Consider the following 12,347-nt stretch of genomic DNA (forward strand, 5'->3'; position numbering starts at 1 on the left):
CACCTCAGTAGAGAAAGCCAAAAACTGACTGTCATGATGCGGTGAAAGCCGGTCAGCTGTTTGGAGGTCTCAAATTGTTGGAGGTTTTTCCGCATTTCACGAAGGATCGGTACTTCCCAATCACACGCTGACAGCACCCTGGTTCGTATACCAGGGGCTGCGCCTATGTTTTATTATAGAACTCCTATGGCTAAGTGAGGGTGTTCAAGCTGTATAGTCTAGTTGCTTGGTTCGTTGCGCTAAACAACTCCTTCAAGGACCATATAATTGGATCAAGATTGTTTAGATACCATCCCGAACACCTCCGTACTACCTACGTGAGGGCAGAAGCCGACGACTGGCCAACCCTCATATTTCATACAACACGGCCGCACAGGAGGATACAATTAAAACATAATAAAAAATTATATTACAAAGCGGATTTGTTTTCATCATACAAGGCAAAATATGAATGTATTTATTCGAGAATAACATCCTTCTCGCACTGTGTTGCTACAAGTCAAGATCCCTCCAGGACATCCGCACGCTCGGGTGTGCGGTGTGCTCCTTGCCCTCCGGCGGCCCCCGGGCCACCTCGACGGCATCCATCTTCGCCCACCACATCTTGCAACGAGCGAAGGCCATGCGGGCACCCTTGATGCAGACTGATCGCTTGACGATGTCTAGCCGCGGACAAGCCTCCACCACCCGCTTCACGAGGCCAAAATAACTGCTAGGTATAGCTTCGGCTGGCCATAGTCGGATTATTAAATCCTTCATGGCCAGTTCGGCCATCCTATGCAGCTCGACCAACTGTTTCAGTTGATCGGCAAAGGCCACCGGATGTTCTGGCAGAGCATACTGCAACCAGAACAACTTCTCCGGAGAATCCCCTTCCCTGGCTCGGAAGAACTCCGCAGCATCGGATACACTGTGCGACAGATCCACAAAAGCCCCTGGGCTACTCCGAATCCGGGTTAGTAAAAGGTACTTCCTCTCCGCATACTTGTTTTGCATGTTAAACGCCTTACCCGCTGCGATCTTCTTCGCCTCCTAGATCTCCTGGAGAGCGTATCAGGCCTCATTCCGTGCGGCCTCCATGCTCTGACGAGCTTTGGTAAGTTCTGCCTCTCGAGCCGACGCCTCGCGCTCCAAGGCATCACACTTCTTCACCATGTCCTGGAGCTCCTGCTGGACCTCGCCGACCCAGTCCTTGAGCTTCTTACGGGCGGCTTGCTGTTGGACAGCCTTCCCCTCAGCTTCGTCCAGGGCCTTTCTCAGGGCCTCGACCTCGGTCGTCGCTTCTATACAAATCATGGCATTTTGGTCATCGCATATCATTTTCTTCTTTTCGAATATATAACAGATTATTGCTTACCTTGCTTCTTCTCGAGCTGCCACTTCACTTGGCTCAGCTCTCCCTCGGCCTCCGCCGGTTTCTGCTTCAGTCCAGAGACTTCGGCAGTATGTGAGGTCGCGGCCAGCAATGACGCCTGTAGTTAAGAAAATTTTAGTTAGTTCCCTGACGTCGGAGATTGATCCTCTGTCTGGTTTTTTCTTTCCGAACACCGGACAGTGTCTCAGGGGCTACTGTCTACATTGGGATTCTCTCCTGTTGGCATCACTTACCTCAAAACCTGTCAGCAGGTTGCCGCAGGCCTCGGTTAGTCCGCTCTTGGTGGAATGAAATTTTCAATCACCGTGCCCATAAGGACAGGGTGCTCATCCATAATGGAAGCGCCTCGCAGCACTCCCGGCAGATTGTCCGATGCCCCTGGTTGGACAGGGGCCACCGGCGGAACAGGCATCCCCCTTCTTTCAAAGGAGGGTGCGTGCTGGATTCCAGAGCCGCCTCGGTCTCCGGAATTGAGTCCGGTTGAGGGCCGAATTGTATACCGCCCTCCCCGCCAGTCTCCGGGGGATTGGTTCCCCTGGGTGTCCGGCGGCGGGGGTTACGCCTTCGGGCGCCTCCTGAGCCTCTCCCCCGCCGGGAACAGTCCTTCGGGACAACACCTCCGCATCATCCCTATTCTTAGGGGAGTGTGCGGCTGGAGGGGAGTCGCTGGCCATCGCCTTGGAATCCAGCGAGCCTCCTGACGAGGATCGCGGAGGGCTATTGTGGGCCGGACTACAATAACACAATCAATCGTCTCAGCACAATAAAGAGGGGAAATTCATGGGCAGATAAGGTGTTAGTACTTATGATGCGGCCCGAGACTTAGCGCGGGGGCGTCTCTCCAGACTGTCCTCGACGTCCCATGCGGAGTTATCCGTGAGGGAGCCCTTCCCCCTTTTGGGCGCCTCCGCCTCCAGAGTTGCGGAGGCTGCCCTCTTCTTCCTCCCCCTATCAGGGGGAGAGTCGCTCTCCTCCTCCTCCTCCGTGTTGTCTTCACCAGCAGGGGAATGGGCCTTGTCTTCGAACGTCGCGTCCGAGGTACCCTTGCGGCGGAGGCCGCTTCGGGCCCCCTTGGCCTTCCCTGTGGCCTTATTCTCTGGTGCCTTATAAGGTGCCAGCTCCAGCATCTTTGCTAAGCGTGGGATGACTGGCTCCTCGGGCAAGGGAGCCGGACACCGGATCTACTTCACCTTCTTCAACCAGTACTGAAAAAGCAATAGTAATGGAAGCTTAGATATCATCGTTGAAACAAGCAAGTAAGGGATGTGTTGAAGTCAACATACCTCATTGGGAGGGTGATTTATGTCGTGACCTCGGTCCGAGCCAGTGGCCGGCGGTATCTCGTTGCCCTTGAAAAGCAACTTCCAGGCATCTTCGTGAGTCATTTCGAAAAGCCTCATCAGGGTATGGTGTTTCTTAGGGTTGAAATCCCATAGAGGGCGGCTTCGGCTCTGGCAGGGAAGGATTTGACGCACCAACATCACTTGGATTATGTCGACAAGCTTGATGTCCTTATCGATCATACTTTGGATACGCGTTTGTAGTGCAATCAACTCGTACGACGAACACCAGTTTGGGCTCTTCTCGACCCAGGAGGTGAGTCGCACGAGGGCGCCGGAATTGAATTCGGCAGCCGCGGCCCAGGTGGCATCGCGGGGTTCGGTGATGTAGAACCATCACTTCTGCCATTCCTTGACAGATTCCACGAATGTGCCTTTTGGCCAGGAGACATTGGTGAGTTTGCTCACGATGGCGCCCCCGCACTCTGCGTGTTGTCCGTCCACCACCTTAGGCTTCACGTTGAAGGTTTTGAGCCACAGTCCGAAGTGGGGGTGGATGCGGAGGAAGGCCTCGCACACGACGATGAACGACGAGATATTGAGGAAGGAGTTCGGGGATAGATCGTGGAAGTATATCCCGTAGTAGAACATTATCCCGTGGACGAAGGGGTGGAGTGGAAACCCTAGCCCGCGGAGGAAATGAGGGATGAACACTACCCTCTCATTGGGCTTTGGTGTGGGGATGATTTGTCCCGGGGCTGGAAGACGGTGGGCGATTTCCTTCGCCAGGTACCCTGCCATCTGAAGCTCGGCGATTTCCTCCTCCTTAACTGAGGAGGCCATCCATTTGCCTTGACCTCCGGATCCGGACATGGTTGAGTGCTTTCTCGAGACAGGGAAATGAGAGCTTGGGCGTTGGAGCTCAAGAACGGAGAGGCAGGAAGAGAGCGTGGGAGAAGAAAGGGGAATCTTATCTCCTTATAAGGGCGGTGAATATCGAACGCCCCCCCCATTCGCCTTAAAATTCGCCTGCTCCCAAGGGCTATGTAAATGGCGCGGTTGGGTTACCCACGCCCGTATTGATGAGAATCCCGTAATAAGGGGACACGATCTCTGCTTTGACAAGATGTGCCAATGACAACCACATCTCGAAATGTGGGACGAAAAACGGTTCGAAATTATGACCGGACAGGCTTGACGCCGCATTACTAAAGTTGTCAGCAGATTGGACTTATGTGTTATTATATTCTCTCTGTGGTTGTGTGCGATGTGTGTTACAGGTCTGGACACGATCAATTCATCTGGAGACTATTCGGGAGTTCGGAAGGAGGAACCCGCCTTTGCAATGTCGAAGACAGCACTACACGTCGGATACCTTGTCATTGAAGCCAGGTTCAGGGGCTACTGAGGGAGTCCTGAACTAAGGGGTCCTCGGGCGTCCGGCCTGTTATCTATGGGCAGGACTGATGGGCTGTGAAGATATGAAAGACTGAAGATTGCACCCGTATCCGGATGAGACTCTCCGTGGCGTGGAAGGCAAGCTTGGCGAACAACTATGAAGATTCCCTCTTATGTAACCGACTCTATGTAACCCTAGATCCCCCCGGTGTCTATATAAACCGGAGGGTGTAGTCCGGAAAGGATATACTCAATACCTTAGTCATACGGGCTAGACTTTTAGGGTTTAGCCATTACGATCTCGTGGTAGATCAACTCTTGTAATACTCGTATTCATCAATATCAATCAAGCATGACGTAGGGTATTACCTCCATCAAGAGGGCCCGAACCTAGGTAAAACTTTGTGTCCCCTGTCTCCTGTTACCATCAACCTTAGACGCACGGTTCGGGACCCCCTACCCGAGATCCGCCGTTTTTGACACCGACACCCATTATATGTGAACGTAGAGCTTATCACACCCGATCATCATGTGGTGTCTCGACACGACGAACTTTGGCAACGGTGCATACTCAGGGAGAACACTTGTACCTTGAAATTTATAGTAAGGGATCATCTTATAAAGCTACCGCCGAACTAAGTAAAATAAGATGTATAAAAGATAAACATCACATGCAATCAAAAATATGTGACATGATATGGCCATCATCATCTTGTGCCTTTGATCTCTCCAAAGTACTGTCATGATCTCCATTGTTACTGGCTTGACACCATGATCTCCATCATCTTGATCTTTTATCAACGTGTCGTCACACAGTCGTCTCACCACCTATTGCTTTTGAAACAATTGCTATCGCATAGCGATAAAATAAAGCAATTACATGGCACTTGCATCTTATTCAATAAAGAGACAACCATAAGGCTCATGCCAGTTGCCGATAACTTTAACAAAAACATGATCATCTCATACAACAATTTATATCTCATCACGTCTTGACCATCTCACATCACAACATGCCCGGCAAAAACAAGTTAGACGTCCTCTACTTTGTTGTTGCAAGTTTTACGTGGCTGCTACAGGCTGAGCAAGAACCCTTCTTACCTACGCATCAAAACCACAACGATATTTCGTCAAGTTAGTTTTGTTTTAACCTTCAACAAGGACCGGGCGTAGTCACACTCAGTTCAACTAAAGTTGGAGAACCTGACACCCGCCAGCCATCTGTGTGCAAAGCACGTCGGTAGAACTAGTCCCGCGTAAGCATACGCATAATGTCGGTCTGGGCCGCTTCATCCAACAATACCGCTGAACCAAATTATGACATGCTGGTAAGCAGTATGACTTGTATCGCCCACAACTCACTTGTGTTCTACTCGAGCATATAACATCTACGCATAAACCTGGCTAGGATGCCATTGTTGGTGAACGTATTAATTTCAAAATTTTCCTACGCACACGCAAGATCATGGTGATGCATAGCAACGAGAGAGGAGAGTATCATCCACGTACCCTCGTAGACTGTAAGCGAACGCGGTTGATGTAGTCGTACGTCTTCACGATCCGACCGATCCAAGTACCGAATGTACGGCACCTCTGAGTTCAGCACACGTTCAGCTTGATGATGTCCCATGAACTCTGATCCAGCAGAGCTTCATGGGAGAGTTCCGTCAGCACGATGACGTGATGATGGTGATGACGTTGCTACCGACGCAGGGCTTCGCCTAAGCACCGCTACGATATGATCGAGGTGGATTATGGTGGAGGGGGCACCGCACACGGCTAAGGGGTCAATGATCAACTTGTGTGTCTATGGGGTGCCCCCTGGCCACATATATAAAGGAGTGGAGGAGGGGGAAGGGCCGGCCCTCCTACGGCGCGCCCTGGGGAGTCCTACTCCCACCAGGAGTAGGATTCCCCCCTTCCATGTAGTAGGAGTAGGAGAGAAGGAAAGGGAAAAGAGAAGAGAAGGAAGGAGGGGCGCCGCCTCTCCCCCTAGTCAAATTCGGACTAGGCCTTGGGGGGCAGCCTCCTCTCTCTCTTTCCCCTAAAGCCCAATAGTGGCATCCTAGCCTTCTCTCTATTTCCCCCTAGTCAAATTCGGACTAGGCCTTGGGGGGCAGCCTCCCCGGCGAATTCCCGTAACTTTCCGGTACTCCGAAAAATACCCGAATCACTCGGAACCTTTCCGATGTCCGAATATAGTCGTCCAATATATCGATCTTTACGTCTCAACCATTTTGAGACTCCTCGTCATGTCCCTGATCTCATCCGGGACTCCGAACTACCTTCGGTACATCAAAACACATAAACTCATAATATCGATCATCACCAAACGTTAAGCGTGCGGACCCTACGGGTTCGAGAACTATGTAGACATGACCGAGACTCATCTCCGGTCAATAACCAATAGCGGAACCTGGATGCTCATATTGGTTCCTACATATTCTACGAAGATCTTTAGCGGTCAAACCGCATAACAACATACGTTGTTCCCTTTGTCATCGGTATGTTACTTGCCCAAGATTCAATCGTCGGTATCTCAATACCTAGTTCAATATCGTTACCGGCAAGTCTCTTTACTCGATCTGTAATGCATCATCCCGCAACTAACGCATTAGTTACATTGCTTGCAAGGCTTATAGTGATGTGCATTACCGAGAGGGCCCAGAGATACCTGTCCGACAATCGGAGTGACAAATCCTAATCTCGATCTATGCCAACTCAACAAGTACCATCGGAGACACCTATAGAGCACCTTTATAATCACCCAGTTACGTTGTGATGTTTGGTAGCACACAAAGTGTTCCTCCGGTAATCGGGAGTTGCATAATCTCATAGTCATAGGAACATGTATAAGTCATGAAGAAAGCAATAGCAGTAAACTAAAACGATCAAGTGCTAAGCTAATGGAATAGGTCAAGTCAATCACATCATTCTCCTAATGATGTGATCTCGTTTATCAAATGACAACTCATGTCTATGGTTAGGAAACATAACCATCTTTGACCAACGAGCTAGTCAAGTAGAGGCATACTAGTGACGCTCTGTTTGTCTATGTATTCACACATGTATTATGTTTCCGATTAATACAATTCTAGCATGAATAATAAACATTTATCATGATATAAGGAAATAAATAATAACTTTATTATTGCCTCTAGGGCATATTTCCTTCAGAACAAGGCGTCAAGTGTCATTCTGAAGCAGAGCCTGAAACTCCTGTTCCATTGCGGCACGCCAATGAGGAATACCCAGTGCAGCCGGAAAATGGTGAGGCTCAGCCGTGGGATCCGCCTCAATATGAGCCATGCAAGCCGTGAGCCACGCGATAGTCCCGTGAGTGTGTTTCTTTGGCTGAAAAACACCTTTGTGGTTGCGTGTGCGAGGATGAAGAACAGCAGCAGCCGACTGTGCTGGCGAGGCCGGGCTCGGCACAGGCGACGGGATCAGAGGCGAGGCCGAAGGGGCCTGCGAGCCAGCGCCAGAGCCTCCTGGCACCGGGGAGACACGCGGCGTCGGGCCAGGTGTGGCCGGCCCATCCAGAGCCAGCAAACCGGGAGGCGTCAGGCCCTGCGAGGCCAGCCTATCTGGCGCAGGAGAGCCAGCTACTGGGCCGGACGAGGTGGCAGACGGCCCAGCCACCAGGTCAGGCAAGAGCGACGCCCGCGGGGCGGTGTCCACCGAGTCGGGCGAGGGCGACGCCCGCAGGGCGGCTACCGCTGAGCCGGGTGAGGGCGGCGCACGCGGGGCGGATGCACCCATTTTGCATGCCCCATGCAAAAGATCCACGTCCCGCTCCGGAGCATCATCTGGCACCTATTCATCAAGTAGTTCAAGACGAGCACCACGTCCAATACCTGCAGTATGATTAGGAAGCAACACAGGAGCATTTGCAACATCCACAAATTGATCAGGCGAAGATATGGTGGAGTGGACAGGTGGCATAGAAGTTTCAGAGTTGTTCGGAAGTGCATGGAAAGGGAACACATTCTCATCAAAAACAACGTCATGAGAGATGTAGACTTGATTGGTGGGAACGTGCAGGCATTTGTACCCTTTGTGAAGGGAACTATACCCAAGAAAAACACACTTTTTAGACCGAAACTCTAATTTATGTTTGTTGTATGGACGCAAATGGGGCCAACATGCACACCCAAATACTTTGAGAAAAGTGTAATTTGGGATTTCATTGAGCAAGATTTCAAGAGGAGTTTTCATGTTTAGAAGTCGTGAGGGTAGCCTGTTTATCAAGAAACAGGCGGTGGAGAAAGCATCACTCCAAAACTGAAACGGAACGGAGGCATGAGCTAGCAAAGTAAGGACATTTTCTACAAGATGACGATGCTTACGTTCAGTGGTTCCATTCTGCTGATGTGTATGAGGACAAGACACATGATGCGAAATCCCAAGCTTGTTGAAAAACATGTTGAGGTTGTGATACTCACCCCCCCCCAGTTGGATTGAACATGAATAATTTTCTGCTTAAGGAGATGCTCAACCTGTGCTTGAAACTGAATAAAAACATCAAACACATCAGATTTTCGCTTAATAAGATAAAGCCAAGTAAACCAGCTGTAAGCATCAATGAAACTGACATAATAATTATGGCCACTAACAGACGTTTGGGCATGACCCCATACATCAGAAAACACAAGCTCAAGAGGATGTTTCACAACATGACTAGACTCTGAAAACGGAAGTTGGTGACTCTTGCCCTGCTCACAGGCATCACAAATTGTTTCGGCAGTTTTATTGGACACAACTGGTAGTTCATGACGATGTAGCACATGACGAACTATAGGAATAGCAGGGTGACCAAGGCGGGCATGCCAAATGTGTAGGTGACACACGAACACCGCTGAACGCCTGAGGAGAAGACTGTAGAGGAGGTGTGGTCGGTGCGCCAAGTGCATATAAACCATGGCGAAGACGGCCACTAAGCAGAACGGCCCTCTTGTCCCGATCCTTGATAAAGAAACGAAAAGGGTGAAACTCAGCAAGGACATTATTATCATGAGTAAGTTGAGGAACAGATAACAAACTACGTGTAGCAGTGGGAACTCGAAGAACATTAGAAAGATGCAGTTTGTGAAAGTTGTGTGCAAGAAGTGAGGCCTGACCAACATGGGAGATGTGTATACCTTCTCCATTGGTTGTGTGCACCTGATCATGACCGGGATATGGTTCCTGAGTGGAAAGCTTGGCCATCTCGTTGGTGAGGTGGTTCGTGGCTCCCGTGTCTATATACCATGTAGGATCAATGGAGTAGGAAGGAGTGCGCCCATTATTGCCCAGGCCGAGGAAATCTTGCTTGTAGCGTCGATGACACCGGGAGGCGATGTGGCGCTCAATGCCACACAACTGACAGGCCTGCTGAGCACCGCAGCAGGGACAACAAGCCATTGGCCTGGAACCGCCAGTGATGGACGGCGGGGCGGCGCGGGCCTGCGAGGATGAGGCGGGCGGCTTCCCACCAGGCGACGGCGGCTTCTGTGGCTTGCCGCGGGTCGCGGCGTTGGCAGAGATGAAGCTCGGAGAAGCACGACGCGCTTTGATGCGCTGTTCACAACCAAGAAGACGCGCATATAGCTCTCGTGGCGGAAGTGGCGCCTCACGACCATAAATATTCTCGACGAGATTGTCATAATCATCATCAAGACCATTGAGCACGTGGGTGCTGAATTCCTTATCTCCAAGCGGCTGACCAATCGAGGCCAAGGTGTCGGCGAGACTAGACATCTTGGTGAAGTACTCAGTGATGGAGAGACCGCCAAGTTTAGTCTCCCCCAACTCGGTGCGTATAGCATGAGCACGCGTCGTAGACTGGGAGGCGAAGCTGCTGTGAAGTGCCGACCAAGCATCCCGAGATGTCGCGGCGAAGATGACCAACGACGACACGCTCGAAGTGAGCGATGACTGGATAGCGGAGAGAATCGCCTGATCCTGAGCCACCCACACGTGGTACGCCGGATGATACGACGGTGGACACGGGATGGAGCCATCAACGTACCCCTCCAGGTAACGGCTTCGGAAGAGAGGTAGCACCTGAGCCCGCCATGACAAGTAATTATCCGGCGTAAGCTTCACCGGAAGGAGGTGCAAGAAGTAGAACGACGACGGCGCAGCCATATGATCCGCATGAGGCTGTGCCGGTGGCACGTAGCAGCCCATCACAGGATCCGTCTCCGGGCTGGTGGCGAGCGCCAGGGGTGCACCAGCATACGGCGACGAGGGGTAGGCACCCGCAGCAGCGAAGCCGATGCCCAAGCCAGCCGGGGCTCCGAGGGGCACAGATGGTGCAACCCCGTAGACCAGCGAGGATGGCGGCACCCCATAAGGCTGAGGGTGCGACGGCCCGGCGTAGGCCGGCCAGGCAGACGAAGACGGCGGCGGGGCAACAAAGGTTGGAGCAGGGGCACCGTACTAGGGAGCGCCGTAGAGCGACGGGGGAGGCGCACCACGCGTGGGTGCAGGACCGCGAAACTCCGGCGGCCCAGAAGCGATGGTCAAGGAAGGCCCGCCAGATGCGATCGGCGGAGGCAGGTCACCCGTCCTGGTCGATCCAATCAGGGAGCTTGCGGGCGGCTGCCGCCAGGCCGTAGCTAGCAGGTAGGACGCGATGAAGGGCGACGAAGGGGCGACAGCGGAGGCTGGCGCTTGGGCCGACGCGGCGGCAACGTTGGAAGAGGCCGAGGCGGCGGCAAGGGCAGCGAAAGACATCGAAACCCTAATCTGATACCATGTAAAACATAGAGTTTGGGAAACTACTCAACACCCTAGACAGGGTGTGACTATCTCATTATACCAAAAAAGGGTTTCCCTCGCTTTATATTATAAAGCATCCCGAAGTTAAGCTATCTAATTATATAGGGGTATCAAAGGGTACAACACAATTACAGACGTATACAAGAGTCTACATATATATATAGTCTAAGAACTTCGAGAAATTTTCGCTTATGTAACACGTAGTTAATGAGAAGTAGTAACATAATATGTTACTGTAACATAGCGCTTTCCTAGACCAGGTGAGTCTACAAGTTATTAAATGAAGCCATATAGTATAACACTACTTCTATATTACTTTGCACTATGAAGGTTATAACTTATACAAGTGTCATATGCATGACACTAGTTTAAATTACTTCCCACTATTATCAGCCTAAGAGCATCTTCAACAGCCGCGCCAAAAGACGCGTGCGCGTGGTAAATTGGCTTTATAGCGCGCGCGGGACGTTTTCGCGCGCTCCAGCGATGGCGCGAAACTAGCGCGCGCGGGAAACGATTGTGCGCGCGGGGGAAAAGGCGGCCGCTCGCGCGCTACATTTGGCGCGCCGCGTCCGACGCGCCTATAAATTGCAGCGCCTCCGCCACTCTCTCCATCGCCCTTTGCTGCTCTCTCCGTCTCTCCATCGCCCCCTGCCGCGCTCTCCCGCCGACACGCCACCACCGCGCCACGATGCCGCCTCGGCGCCGGGGAGGTACGGGCTACCGCGGCGTCCGCGTGCATCCGTCCGGCACCTACTCCGCCGAGATTCGGTCGGGCGGCGGCATGCGGCTCCGTCTCTTCGACACCGCCCAGGAGGGCGCCCGCGTGTACAACGCTGTGGTGTGGCGCCTCCTGCGGTCCCGTCAGGACATGAACTTCGCCGACGTGGCGACGCGGGAGCGCGCACAGGAGTTGGCGCCTTTCCCGCGGCTTCTCACTGACGAGGATCATCGCAAGCACCGGAGGCGGGAGCATCGTCTCAGGCTGGCCGGGATGGATGAGCAAGCCATGGCGCTGTGGAGTCATCGCTTCCCGGAAGACACCAACTAGGAACAGTTCTTCGCCCAGAGGAGGGCGAGGAGGGCGAAGAAGAGAGAGGAGCGAGCCGACTATCGCGAGGACAAGCGAACGTGGAAGGCGGTCGCTAAATACAACCAAGCGCTAGGAGATGCATCCTCCTGGAACTCCGGCGACGAGCGGTTCCTTGACGCCTACGCTCCGACGTCGGAGAAGGACATCACTGAGACAGAGTCCGAGTCGGACGAGTAGTAGTAGGAGAACTATCTACGAAACCAAATATGTAGTAGGAGAACTATCTAGAAAATCAAATATGTAGTAGAAAAAACTGAAATATAGCGCGCCCGCTGTAACGGCGTGGGCGCGCTTAATTTGCAGCGGCCGCTGAAGCCAGCGCACCGCTGCGCGCAAAAGCTGGCTAACCCGGTGCTGTATCGCGACTTTTAGCGCGCGGCGCGTTGCGCGGCTGTTGAAGATGCTCTAACCACGGTTCTCCCCGGGCCGTGGCCGC

This window comes from Triticum aestivum, chromosome 1A, assembly GCF_018294505.1.
Source record: "Triticum aestivum cultivar Chinese Spring chromosome 1A, IWGSC CS RefSeq v2.1, whole genome shotgun sequence".
NCBI classification, from domain to species: Eukaryota; Viridiplantae; Streptophyta; class Magnoliopsida; order Poales; family Poaceae; genus Triticum; species Triticum aestivum.